The sequence below is a fragment of the Pan troglodytes genome, chromosome 21 (assembly GCF_028858775.2).
Source record: "Pan troglodytes isolate AG18354 chromosome 21, NHGRI_mPanTro3-v2.0_pri, whole genome shotgun sequence".
Lineage (NCBI taxonomy): Eukaryota > Metazoa > Chordata > Mammalia > Primates > Hominidae > Pan > Pan troglodytes.
In genome coordinates, this window is record NC_072419.2 from 32,395,931 (window position 1) to 32,409,355 (window position 13,425).

Here is a 13,425-nt window from a genome sequence, read left to right on the forward strand (position 1 = left end):
AATTAGCAGGGTGTAGTGGCGCATGCCTGTAATCTAGGCTACTTGGGAGGCTGAGGCAGGAGAATTGCCTGAACCTGGAAGGTGAAGATTACAGTGATGAGACTGCACCACTGCACTCTAGCCTGGGTCACCAGAGCCGAGAGCGAGAATTCATCTAAAAAAAAAAAAAAAGGAGTTTCTATTTGGGGTGCAAAATAAAAGAAATGGAGTGAAAGGGATGTAAGGAAATTGAAAGTCAACAGGCTAATAATGCCAATAAATAATGAAGGAGCAAAGACATCAGTATTGGCCAAATAAAACCAACGTGTTTTTTAATATTTTTTCAAAATTTAGACAAAGTTTTCCAGTACACTGAGACACTTCTACTATCAAGACTATAATATTGACTGAGCACAGTGGCTTATGCATATAATCCCAGCACTTTGGGATGCCAAGGCAGGAGGATTGCTTGAGCCCAGAAGTTCAAGTCAAGCCTGGGAAATATAGGGAGACACCGTCTCTGCAAAAATAAAATAAAATAAAATAAAATAAAATAATAAAATAAAATAAAATAATTAAAATAATAAAATAAAATAAAATAAAATAAAATAAAATAAAATAAAATAAAATGCCAGGCATGGTGGTATACCTCTGTGAGCTGTGACCACCCCACTGCACTCTAGGCTAGGTAACAGAGCAAGAAAGACCCTGTCTCAACAAAAACCTAGAATATAGAATAAATGACATTTGGGTAAGTGGAATATCAGGTGTTCAATAAACATAGGTTATTCCCTCCCTATCTCCATAGAATCATCAATTTTATTTTAAAAGAGAAGTTTTGATTAGAATCCAAAAATATCAATACTTCTCTTTCCAAAAAAGGAGGGAGGATTTAAATATAACAATTTCTTGGTTATTTCTATTTATTTTCATGGTTGCTTAATATTACTCAGTAACAAATATGCAATTGCTCTCTTTCAAACGTAGTTTTAATTCGTTGCACAAAATGCCAACTTATAGTCTGATGTACTTCAAATTTCCCTATCTATGAAAGCTAAATTTGGATATTATCATCTCAAGAATATTATAATCTCTGTCTTTAAATCTATCTGGGGTTCTACCTTTTCTGTAAGCCTTAGTGAATCTCACTATAGTCCTCCTTCCCTTTAAAAATGCAGTGATAGGCCGGGTGCAGTGGCTCTTCCCTGTAATCCCAGAACTTTGGGAGGCTCAGGTGGGAAGATTGTTGGAGCTCAGGAGTTCAAGACCAGACTGGGCAACATGGCAAAACCCCGTCTGTGCAAAAATTACAAATATTAGCCTGGCATGGTGCCATATGCCTATACTCCAGATACTTGGGAGGCTGAGGAGGGAGGATCCCTTAAGCCCCAGAGGTCAAGGCTGCAGTACGCCCTGACCCTGCCACTGCACTTTTGGAGGCCAAGGCAGGTAGATCACCTGAGATCAGGAGTTCGTGATCAGCCTGGCCAATACGGTGAAACCCTCTCTTTACTAAAAATACAAAAATTGGTCGGGTGTGGTGGCGGGCACCTGTAATCCCAACTATTCAGGAGGCTGAGACAGGAGAATCACTTGAATCTGGGAGGTGGAGGCTGCAGTGAACCAAGATTGCACCACCGCAGTTCAGCCTAGGCAAGGCAGAGTGAGACTTTGTCAAAAGAAAGAAAGAAAGAAAGAAAGAAAGAAAGAAAGAAAGAAAGAAAGAAAGAAAGAAAGAAAGAGAAAATCAGTGATAGATGAGGAAGCTCATGCCTGCAATCATAGCACTTTGGAGGCAGAGGGGGAGGATCACTTGAACTCAGGAGTTCAAGACCAGCCCAGACAACATAGTGAGTCTTCTTCTCTACTGAAAATTATTTTTAATTACACCATAGTGCTAGTGTGTGCCTCTGGTTTCAGCTTATTTGGCAGGCTGAGGTAGAAGGATCACTTGAGCATAGGAGATCAAGGTTGCAATGAGCTGAGATCGTGCCACTGAACTCCAGCCTGGGAGACAGAGTGAGACTCTACCTCATAAATAAAAATAAATACATAAATAAAAATTCAGCGATGGAGTTGATGGATTTGAGGTTGAGGACCCCCAATGTGAACCCATTTGGAAAAAACTCAACCTGTGTTCTTCCTCTGCTTCACACCAAAACCACAACAATCTACCCAGAAGACTTCTGTGGCCTCAAAATATGAGATTTCTCCCTTTCACCAAGCAAGGAATCAGTTCTGCAGCAGACACCAGCTGGGTGTCCATCAATTTGATTCTGACAATTGATATCTGCCATAAGACAGTGTCACCTCACAGATTGAGGGCTCAGCCCCCAAAACTGCCCCCCTTTCAGACACCAGTCACAAGTCCCAGCCTCTGGAACTTCTAACTGATGGGTTTAATTTGGGGTTCCCACGACCTCGTCTTTGGTTTGATTAATTTGCTAGAATAAAATGGCTCACAAACCTCACGGAAACACATTTACTATTTGATTATAAGGATATTCCAAAGGATATAGATGAAGAGATGCCTAGCACGAGGTATGGGGGAAGGGGCACAGAGCTTCCATCCCCTCCCTGGGCACGACCCTCCAGGAACCTCCATGTGTTCAGCTCTCTGGAAGCTCTCCGAATCCACTCCTTTGGGGTTTGTAAGGTGGCCTCATTACACATGCATGATTGATTAAACCATTAGCCACTTGCCATCAACTTAATCCTCAGTCCCCTCCACTCCCCAGGGGTGGGAGGGTAGGGGCTCAAAGTCCCAACCCTCTAATCCTGCCTTGGTCTTTCTGATGACCAGTCCACATCCTGAAGCTATCGGTCAATCACTAACATATAAAAAGCCAAAGCCTGGGTGCGGTGGCTCACGCCTGTAATCCCAACACTTTGGGAGCCCGAGGCAGGCAGATCACTTGAGGTTAGGAGTTCGAGACCAGACTGGCCAATATGGTGAAACCCCATCTCTACTCAAAAAGAAAACAAAGACAAAAATTAGCCGGGCATGGTGGCACATGCCTGTAGTCCACTCGGAAGGCTGAAGCAGAAGAATTGCTTGAACCCGGGAGGCAGAGGTTGCAGTGAGTGGAGATTGCGCCACTGCACTCCAGCCTGGGTTACAGAGCAAGACTCCATTTCAAAAAAAAAAAAAAAAAAAAAGCAAGCCCTTAGGACATTCCAAGGATTTTAGGAGTTGTATGCCAGGAAATAGGGACAAAGACCAAATCTGTATTTGACAAAATCACAGAACCGTATGAGTATTTAATTCAATACAGGCATGGAAACTGGCCCAAGCATTTACTCACAGATGACTGGGCAAATCCCTGGTCCTATGGGCAAACTATTGATCAAACCCCCAATCTCATTCCTACCCCTAAAATATAGCAACGTGAAAGATCTTATTACCTATTTGGACTGAGATTAACACCATCCCTTAAACTGCACGGCTTTCAATCCCAGGGCTATGGCGTGTGATGCCACATAGAATATGCATGAATCTTCTCTCCAACAATTGAGTTGTTAGGATAAAGGCTCTTGTCTTTGCCTTCTTTCTCTCACAGCCAAGAATATTAAGGAACGTGGACACAAAGGATGAGTTTGGAACAGAAGTTTAATAAGCAAAAGAAGAAAGCTCTCCCCAGCAGAGAGGGGACCCGAAAGAGGGTTGCCAACTAGGAGGCTGAATCTGGGGGTTTTGTGAACTGGGAAGAGGAAGAATGTGCTCACTGGTCTGTGAGCTGTCTTGGAGATAGCACTACTTCGCTTGGCCCGGGACCTTAGCCTGGGACCAATCAGAGGCTGAAGTGAAATTTTGGCCCAAGACCAATCAGGGGCTGAAGTGAAAGTTTGGCCCAGGACCAATCAGAGGCTGAAGTGATGATTCATAGAGGCTCGGCTCACAGTCCAAAGCATGTCCAGAAAATAAAGTGGCCGCCGGAGCCTGTTAGTCCAAGCTGCACCGATTTGTAAGCCCCCACCATTTCACAGACCCTGTTCAGAGGGAAACATTCCACTGGGGTTTGGGCTGCGAGAAACATCCTCCCCAACCGCCTGACTTCCTTATCACATCCTGCTGGGGAAAGGCCCAAGAAACATCCCAGGCAACAAGCTATACTGCCCAGACCCCTCCTGCCCAGGCCTATAATTACTCCAGCTTGTAAGCGGCAGTGGGCTCTGGCATTTAGTTGGTCCCCTCCATAGAGCCGCCAACTCTCTCTCTTTCTTTAACCTTCGCCTTCCCTTCAAAATCTAACAGAGCCCACAGTATACATGCCCACAAAAAAGCGACTATTTCCTGGAAGCCCGCTGGTCACACAAAGGACAAAGGCATTTCTATGTTGGACCTCGGTCCCTTATCAATGCAGCTGAGGAATGTCTTTAGGACAACCCCCTTTGCTAGTTTTCCTTCTCTGTGCCTGCAGCCTGATTTTTCTGGCTGTTTCTCTGTTTAAAGGAGTTTTACCAAGGAACCGCTCTAACTCCCTAAAGGTTTTTTTCTCTCAAGGGGACACACAAAGTTCCAATCACACACATGCCTCCCTACATCCACTTACCCTCTGCCTCACAGCCAGTCACACTCTCCTCTCTCACACAGACCACGGGGCCACACAAGTTGCACCTGCACAGCCACAGACCTGCAACTCACGCACACACAGTACTGCACACACACGCAAAGTCACACATCCACCCTGGGACACGCAGCCCCAACCACACAGTCACCGGTTGTCCACATCCGCACACACAACGCGGCTCGTCCAGGACACACACATCCACTCCGAGCGCGCACAGTCACAAGCGCCCACTTGATCACCCAGAGTCAGCACCACGCAGCCACAGTCACAGACCACGAAGACCCACGGCAACCATGGCAATCACACACGCAAACTCCTCTCCTCAGCCCTCCACACACAAAAGGACCGGAGCCGGATTCCTCACCCTCAGCTTTCTCTAGTTCCGCTCGGGGCCAGCCTGGCCAAGTTACTCCGGACTCCAGGGCGCGGCAGCAGCTAATTGGGCACAGCGAAAGATTCTGCCACCTGGCTAAGAGGAAGCCGAAATCTCGCGAGACGTGGTATTGGCCTGAGGAATCCTCCGGGAAATGTAGTCCAGAGCCCGACTGCTCCCCTACTAAAAATACAAAAATTAGCCGGGCCTGGTGGGCGCCTGTAATCTCAGCTTCTTGGAAGGCTGGGACAGCAGAATCGCTTGAACCCGGGAGGTGGAGGTTGCAGTGAGTCGGGATCGTGCCGTTGCACTCCAGCCTGGGTGACAGAGCGAGACTCCGTCTCAAAAAAAAGTAAGCAGACATGTCTGCTGCCCACATGAGGTTTACATTCTAGTCTGGAGAAAAAAAAAGATTTTAAATTAAAAGGGGAAAATGAAGTAATTTTATATTGTGATAAATACTATGAAATATATCAATAGGTGGTATAAGCAGTAACTTGAGGGATCCTTCCCGTAGCATTGATAGGACGGGTGTCTGAGAGATAACCCTCGAGCTTTGGTGGTGAGGAGTCATCAGTGTGGAAGGGTATTCCAAGCAGAGGCACAGTTACACTGAAGGCCCTGAAAAATCAGAGAGCACTTGGAGCATTCCAGAAACAAAAAGCAGCCTGGTGTGACTGAAGCTTAGCAAGTGAGTGGGAAATTAGTTTAGATTTAGGATGCAGACGTCGGCATTTTCCGATTCATGTGAGAAAATGATAGTGCTGAGATTACAGGCGTGAGCCACTGCTCCCAGCCCCAAACCAAGTTTTTATAGCAGCAAGAATAGATGCTCTGGTACGGTCAGCGTCTAAAGATTTTACAAACAATATCTCTTCTTCTAGTTTGCAGTCATTATTGAAATAACAAACATGTCCTATCGTCAGGCCTCACTCTCAGTAACTGATTTCATTGATCTGAATAGGAAACTTACTTGATTAATCAGCTACTCTTTGGTATTACCTGACATCTCATTAATGCACCTTTGAATTGAATTATTGCTCAATAGGAGTGATTGTGAAATAGTGGCAATGTGTTACATCACTATTGAAGTTACCGTCTCTCATGTGAGTCCTGTGACAGTTTCAGCAAGTATAAAGCACTATGGGGTTTTACAATGATTTCTGTAATCTTTTCTTTTCTTTTCTTTCTTTCTTTTTTTTTTTTTTTTGAGACAGAGTTTCGCTGTGTTAGCCAGGCTGGAGTGCAATGGCATGATCTCAGCTCACTGCAAGCTCCGTCTCCGGGACTCAAGTGATTCTCCTCCCTCAGCCTCCCGAGTAGCTGGGATTACAGGCATGTGCCACCATGCCTGGCTAACTTAGTATTTTTAGTAGAGACGGGGTTTCACCATTTTGGCCAGACTGGTCTCAAACTCCCGACCTCAGGTGATGCGCCTGCCTCGGCCTCCCAAATTGCTGGGATTACAGGCGTGAGTCACCACGCCTGGCCTATTTCTGCAATTTTGTAAGGCAATTATTTCATCATAATTTGTTTGCTTATCCTTTTTTTTTTTTTTTTTTTTGAGACCAAGTATTGCTCTATAGTCCAGGCTGGAGCATGGTGCTGCAATCTCGGCTCATTGCATCCTCCGCCTCTCAGGTTGAAGCGAGTCTCCTGCCTCAGCCTCCTGAGTACCTGGAATTACAGGTGCACACACTGTGCCAGGCTAGTTTTTGTGTTTTTAGTAGAGACAAGATTTCACCATATTACCCAGGCTGGTCTCCAACTCCTGGGCTCACGTGATACACCCACCTCGGCCTCCCAAAGTGTTGGGATTACAGGTGTGAGCCACCTCACCCCGCAGCTTGTCTTTATTAAATAAGAAGTAACAGTGTCACAGTTCAAAATTCTATTTTAAACTTTTTAAATATTCTGTTTCTCGACTTTATCAGGATGTTTCTTTTATTGATGATCCACAAATCTTGATGATTTCATAGCCGTTTGTAAAAACAAACAAAAAACAAACAAACAAAAACTATTATTCATAAGAAACAAGCTGTTTTGAGTTAAATGGGGTTTTCAATAAAACTGTAAGCTAGGCTGGGAGCGGTGGCTCAAGCCTGTAATCCTAGCACTTTGGGAGGCTGAGGTGGGTGGATTGCCTAAACTCAGGATTTCAAGACCAGCCTGGGCAACAGGGTGAAACCCCGTCTTTACTAAAATACAAAAAATTAGCTGGGTGTGGGGGCATGTACCTGTAGTCCCTGCTACACGGGAGGCTGAGACAGGAGACTTGCTAGAACCCAGGAAGTGGAGGTTGCAGTGAGCCAAGATCATGCCACTGCATTCCAGCCTGGGCAACAGAGTGAGTCTCCATCTGTAAAAACAAAAACAAACAAACAAACAAAAAAAAAAACAAAACCAGTTGGCCAGATATTCATTCATTCAGATGTAGTCAACACTTTTCATTTTCAACACTTAACACAATTAATGCTAGGTTGAATTACTTTCGTAATATAAACTATTTTACATAATTCCCAAAGCACTGAGGATCAATCATAAATACTATCCACAAGGCAGCCAATAGACACACAGAGACCACCTCTCATATAACTTTGGGATAGAGCATTCAATCAAAAAAAAGTCTTCCAGGTATAGCCATCAATTTGCCATCATTTTGTAACACTGATCTTGCAAAGTTTTTTTTTTTTTTTTTGAGGTGGAGGCTCACTCTGTCACCCAGGATGAAGGGCGGTGGCACGATCCACTCACTGCAACCTCTGCCTCCTGGGTTCAAGCGATTTTCCTGCTTCAGCCTCCCATGGAGCTGGGATTACAGGCAGGTGCCACCACTTCTGGGCAATTGTTTTGTATTTTTAGTTGACACACGGTTTTACTATGTTGGCCAGGCTGGTCTTGAACTACTGAATTTCAGTGATCCACCTTCCTTGCCCTCCCAAAGTGCTGAGATTACAGGTGTGAGTCACTGTGCATGGCCTGATCTTGCATGGATTTTTTATCTTCCATAAAATGATTAATGCTGCCCATCATATTTGAGAGAAATTAAATACCAAGGAGTAAAATTTTGTGCAATAGGCCAGGCATGGTGGCTCATACCTGTAATCCCAGAACTTCGGGAGTCCGAGGCAGGCAGATCACTTGAGATCAGTAGTTCTAGACCAGCCTGGCCAACATGGTGAAACTCCGTCTCTACAAAAAATACAAAAATTATCTGAGCGTGGTAGTGTGTGCCAGTAATCCCAGCTACTTGGGAGACTGAGGCAGAATTGCTTGAACCCAGGAGGTGGAGGTTGCAGTGAGCAGAGATTGCACCACCACACTCCAGCCTGGGTGACAGAGCGAGCCTCCCTCTCTGAAAAAAAAAAAAAAAATTGTGGAAGGCCACAAACCATTGCAACTACTATAATTCATTTTACCTTCAATAACCAATGTTCACCCTCTTAGGGGCAATATCACTCCCATTAAGAATGCTTGGCCAGGCACAGAGGCCCATGCCTGTAATTCCAGCACTTTGGGAAGCCAAGGGAGGCAGATCCACTGAGGTCAGGAGTTCCAGACCAGCCTGGCCAACATGGTGAAACCCTGTCTCAACTAAAAACACAAAAATTAGCCAGGCATGGTGGCATGCATCTGTAGTCCCAACTACTCAGGAGGTTGAGGCAGGAGAATCACTTGAACCTGGGAGGTGGAGGTTGCATCGATCTGAGATTATGCCACTGCTCTCCATCCTAGGTGACAGAGCGAGACCCTGTCTGGAAAAAAAAAAAAAGAATGCTTCCAGTAAGGCTGAATAAATACACGAATTAGGCATGTGGCATGTGTGTTAGTATACATACAATATATTTCCTAGTTCTGCCCACTAAGAGGGCCTAGAAGCAATGACACACCCATAGCAATGAGCACACGTGTCACCCCGATCTTGGCGATTTTGTTTTTGTTTGGTTTTTAAAAATAGAGATGGGGGTCTCACTGTGTTGCCCAAGCTTGTCTCAAACTGTTGGCCTCAAGGGATCCTCCTGCCTCAGCCTCCCAAAGTGTTGAGATTACAGACCTGAGCCACCTCACCCAGCCCAAGATTTTGGTGCTTTGTAAATAATACTTTTCAATGAAAGAAACCAAGGATCTTTAAATAAATGGTTTATTCCACGTCTGGGTCAGGGAAAATACCAGATGAATCAAAACACTTTATGGTGCCAGAAAGTTGGTAATTAGTCCCACACCCCAACCCCCTGATAAAGGCATGCTATAAATAGAACACAGGAGCCAACCTAAAGAAATGCCCAAGGCCAATGTTTTTTTTTTTTTTTTCTTGATGCAGTTTCACTCTTGTCACCCAGGCTGGAATGCAGTGGTGTGATCTTAGCTCACTGCAACCTCCATCTCTTGGGTTCAAGCGATTCTCCCACCTCAGCCTCCGGAGTAGGTGGAATTACAGGTGCCTGCCACCACACCCAGCTAATTTTTTGTATTTTAGTAGAGACAGAGTTTCAGCAGGTTGGCCAGGCTGGTCTCAAACTCCTGACTTCAGGTGACCTCCATGCTTTGGCCTCCCAAAGTGCTAAGATTACAGGCATCAGCCATTGCGCCTGGCCTAAGTTTGTATTGTTTTCAGTATCACAACCACATACATGTTCAATTGCACACATACTATGTTCTCTACAAATGTGCAGTTTGGACCTGCCTCATCTTGGTACTCTACAACAAGAGCATTGCATTGTCACACATGTAGACAATGAATTGACTCAGAATCACAAATACTTGTACTGGGGACCTGTAGGGAGAAGTCAAGCCCTAGGAAGAGTACCAGGTCATCATCTGGGAAAGGAAATATTAGGAGTATTTGGGGTGTGAATAGTACTGTATTGAATTCCAATTCATTTAAAAATATATTTCACAGATTATCACAAACCAGGAAATAAATTGTGTGTATTTTTCTTTGTTTTGTTTTGTTTGTTTGTTTGTTTTTTTAGAGAGAGTTTTACTCTTGTTGCCCAGGCTGTAGTGCAATGCCACGATCCTGGCTCACCTCACCTTCCACCTCCCTGAAACCTCTGCCTCCCAGGTTCAAGCGATTCTCTTGCCTCAGCCTCCCAAGTAGCTGGGATTACAGGCATGTGCCACCAAGCCTGACTAATTTTGTATTTTTAGTAGAGATGGAGTTTCTCCATGGGTTTTTTTTTTTTTTTTTTTTTTTTGAGACAGATTCTCACTCTATTGCCCAGGCTGGAGTGCGGCGGTGAGATCTCAGCTCACTGCAACCTCTGCCTCCTGGATTCAAGTGATTCTCCTGCCTCAGCCTCCCAAGTAGCTAGGATCACAGGTGCCTGCCACTGTGCCTGGCTAATTTTTGTATTTTTCAGTAGAGTTGGGGATTCGCCATCTTGGCCAGGCTGGTGTTGATTTCTTGACCTTGTGATCCACTTGCCTCAGCCTCCCAAAGTGCTGGGATTACAGGCGTGAGCCACCGAGCCTGACCAGTTTGGGTTTTTTGAGACAGTCTTACTCTGTCATCCAGACTGGAGTGCAGTGGCATGATCTCGGCTCACTGCAACCTCTGCCTCCTGGATTCAGGTGATTCTCCTGCCTCAGCCTCCTGAGTAGCTGGGATTATAGGTGCATGCCACCAATCATGGCTAATGTTTTTGTATTCTTGGTAGAGATGGGGTTTCACTGGGTTGGCCAGGATGGCCTTGATCTCCTGACCTCGTGATCTGCCTGCCTCCGTCTCTCAAAATGGTAGAATTACAGGCATGAGCAAGCACGCCCAGTGAACTGTGATCATTTTGAAAGCCATGATTTATGGGAATAGCAGTTCTTCCTCTTTGTGTAAATAAACAGAGGCCACCAAAATAAGAACAAAGAGAGGCTTATGCATACAGAACTTGCTACAGAGTAAGGGTTCCATTTGTTTAAGTTGTCTATAGATTCTGGATATTATTAGGCCTTTGTTGGATACATCGTTTGTGAATATCTTCTCCCATTCTGTAGTTTGTTTACTCTGTTGATAGTTTGTCTTGTTGTGTTTACGCTTTTATTTTACTTTAATTTTTTTTTTGAGGCAGTCTTGCTCTGTCACCCAGGCTGGAGTGCAGTGGTGCGATCTCGGCTCACTGCAACCTCTGCCTCCTAGGTTCAAGTAATTCTCCTGCCTCAGCCTCCTGAATAGCTGGGATTACAGTTGTGCATCACCACCATCTAATTTTTGTATTTTTATTAGAGACAGGGTTTCACCATGTTGGTCAGGCTGGTCTCAAACTCCTGACCTTGTGATCTGCCCAAACTGGCCTCCGAGCTTCTGGCTTAATTAGGTACCACTTGTCTATTTTTGTTTTTGCTGCAATTGCTTTTTTGGAATCTTAGCCAAAAATTATTTGCCAAGGCCGATGTTGAGAAGAGTGTTTCCTAGGTTGTCTTCCAGTATTTTTATAGTTTGAGGTCTTATATTTAAATCTTTAATCCATTTGGAGTTAATTTTTTATATGGTGAAAGGTAGGGGGCTCAGACTCAGTCTTCTGCATGTGGATAGCCAGTTAACCCAGAAACATTTGTTGAATAGGGAGTCCTTTCCTCATTGCTCACTTTTGTTGACTTTGTCAAAGATCACATACATATAATCCATATATCTGCTTTTGTCTAAGACAGGGTCTCACTCTGTCACCCATGCTGGAGTGCAGTGGCATGATCACAACTCACTGCAGCCTCGACCACCTGGGCTCCAGCTATCCTCCAACCTCAGTCTCCTGAGTAGCTGAGAGCGCAGGCACGTGCCACCACACCCAACTAATTTTTGTGTTTTTTGTACAGACAGGGTTTCACCATGATGCCCAGGCTTGTTTCAAGCTCCTGGGTTCAAACAATCCCCTACCTCAGCTCCCCATTGTGCTAGGATTACAGGAGTGAGCCACTGCACCCAACCTATATTTGTATATACATTAAATTGTATACGTTAGGCCAGGTGCAGTGGCTCATATGTGTAATTCCAGCACCTTGGGAGGGTAAAGTCAGTGGACAACTTGAGGTCAGGAGTTCAAGAGCAGCCTGGCCAACATGGTGAAAACCCATCTCCACTAAAAAGACAAAGATAGCTGGACTTGGTGGCAGATGCCTGTATTCCCAGCTACTCAGGAGGCTGAGGCAGGAGAATCACTTGAATCCAAGATGTGGAGGTTGCAGTGAGCTGAAATCACACCACTGCACTCCAACCTGGGCGACAGAGCAAAACTCCACCTCAAAAAACAACCAAAAATTTGGGTATGTTATTGTATGTATGTGTATATATTAAGTTGTATATACATATATTAAATATATATACATATATTACATTTTATACACATACATTTGTTTCCTCATGCAATTTGTTTCAGCAGAAGTAAAAATTAATAAAGGTACAAGTAAAAGAATATTTACAGAAGCACTATTTTTGGTGGCAAAAGTACTTTAGCATTTTAAATGCTCATATAGTGGAAGATACTTTAACTCTTACAAATAATGAGTTAGCTTTTTATCTACTATAAAGATATCCTAATATCTTTATACCTAAAGTGATATCAATGGCAAATTGTTATATAAAAAAGGAGAATGTTTTATAATTAAAGAAAAAAATAAAGAAACGTTATATAGTAGCCCTCCCTTATCTGCAGATGTGTTCTAAGACCCGCAGTGGATGCCTGCACCTTGGATAGCATTGACCCAATTGCTGTCAATCAGAACACATTTCTGTTTATGATTTCCATGCACAAATTTAATGCCTTTTTCATCTTAACTAAGTACTTTTCACACATATGTCTGTATTTTTAGAGCTTGGGGTACAACAAACAAGACTAACAGAAATTTCTTTTTCCTTCTTACATTTTCACCGCTAGAGGATTTGTTCTTACCATCGATCCTAGCAATCTGAGCACATGATTTCTTTTTCTTTCTATTTTTTCTTTCTTTCTTTCTTTCTTTCTTTCTTTCTTTCTTTCTTGGTTGCTTGCTTGTTTGCTTTCGTGCTTCCTTTCTCTGTCTTTTTCTCTCTTTCTTCCTTTTTTCTTTGTTTCTTTCATCTTTCTTTTTTCTTTCTTTCTTTATCTTTATTTATTTATTTATTGAGATGGAATCTCACTCTGTCGCCCAGGTGGGAGTGAAGTAATGCAATTTCGGCTCCCTGTAACTTTCATCTCCCAGGTTCAAGTGATTCTCATGCCTCCACCTCCCAAGTAGCTGGGAATACAAGCGTCCACCACCACGCCCAGATAATTTTTGTGTTTTTTGTAGTGATGGGGTTTCACTATGTTGGCCAGGCTAGTCTTGAACTCCTGACCTCAAATGATCCACCCGGTTCAGTCTCCCAAAGTGCTGGAATTACATGCGTGAGCCACCGCACCTGAGCTGTATATGCCATTGTATGATTGCAAATAATTATATGACTCTTGGAGAACATCATGGAAAGATGTTCATCATCTTGTTAACTGGTTATTTCAAGAGTGGAACTGGAAGGGGAATACTGCCTTTCCTGTG

The 13,425-nt window shown here is 44.0% G+C and overlaps 1 protein-coding gene and 1 long non-coding RNA gene across 11 annotated transcripts in view; one reads left to right on the forward strand and one right to left on the reverse strand.

The window, feature by feature from the left end:
• LOC129138233 (uncharacterized) overlaps positions 1-13,425 on the forward strand; it is a 90,849-nt gene that overhangs the window by 46,242 nt on the left and 31,182 nt on the right. Inside the window, exon 3 of one of the 2 annotated variants that reach the window (XR_008541373.1) lies at positions 3,540-4,920. The exons of the other annotated variant lie outside the window; for it this stretch is intronic. This is a non-coding gene — a long non-coding RNA (uncharacterized LOC129138233). Of the gene's footprint in view, positions 1-3,539; positions 4,921-13,425 lie in introns of those variants that run through there. 2 annotated transcript variants of the gene reach the window in all.
• LOC741290 (zinc finger protein 850-like) overlaps positions 1-13,425 on the reverse strand; it is a 35,803-nt gene that overhangs the window by 8,465 nt on the left and 13,913 nt on the right. Inside the window, exon 1 of one of the 9 annotated variants that reach the window (XR_010154112.1) lies at positions 4,915-5,003. The exons of 6 other annotated variants lie outside the window; for them this stretch is intronic. The gene's annotated coding sequence lies outside the window, so the exon portion shown is untranslated. Of the gene's footprint in view, positions 1-4,914; positions 5,004-13,425 lie in introns of those variants that run through there. 2 more of the 9 variants (XR_677525.4, XR_008541368.1) reach the window with 2 other exon arrangements.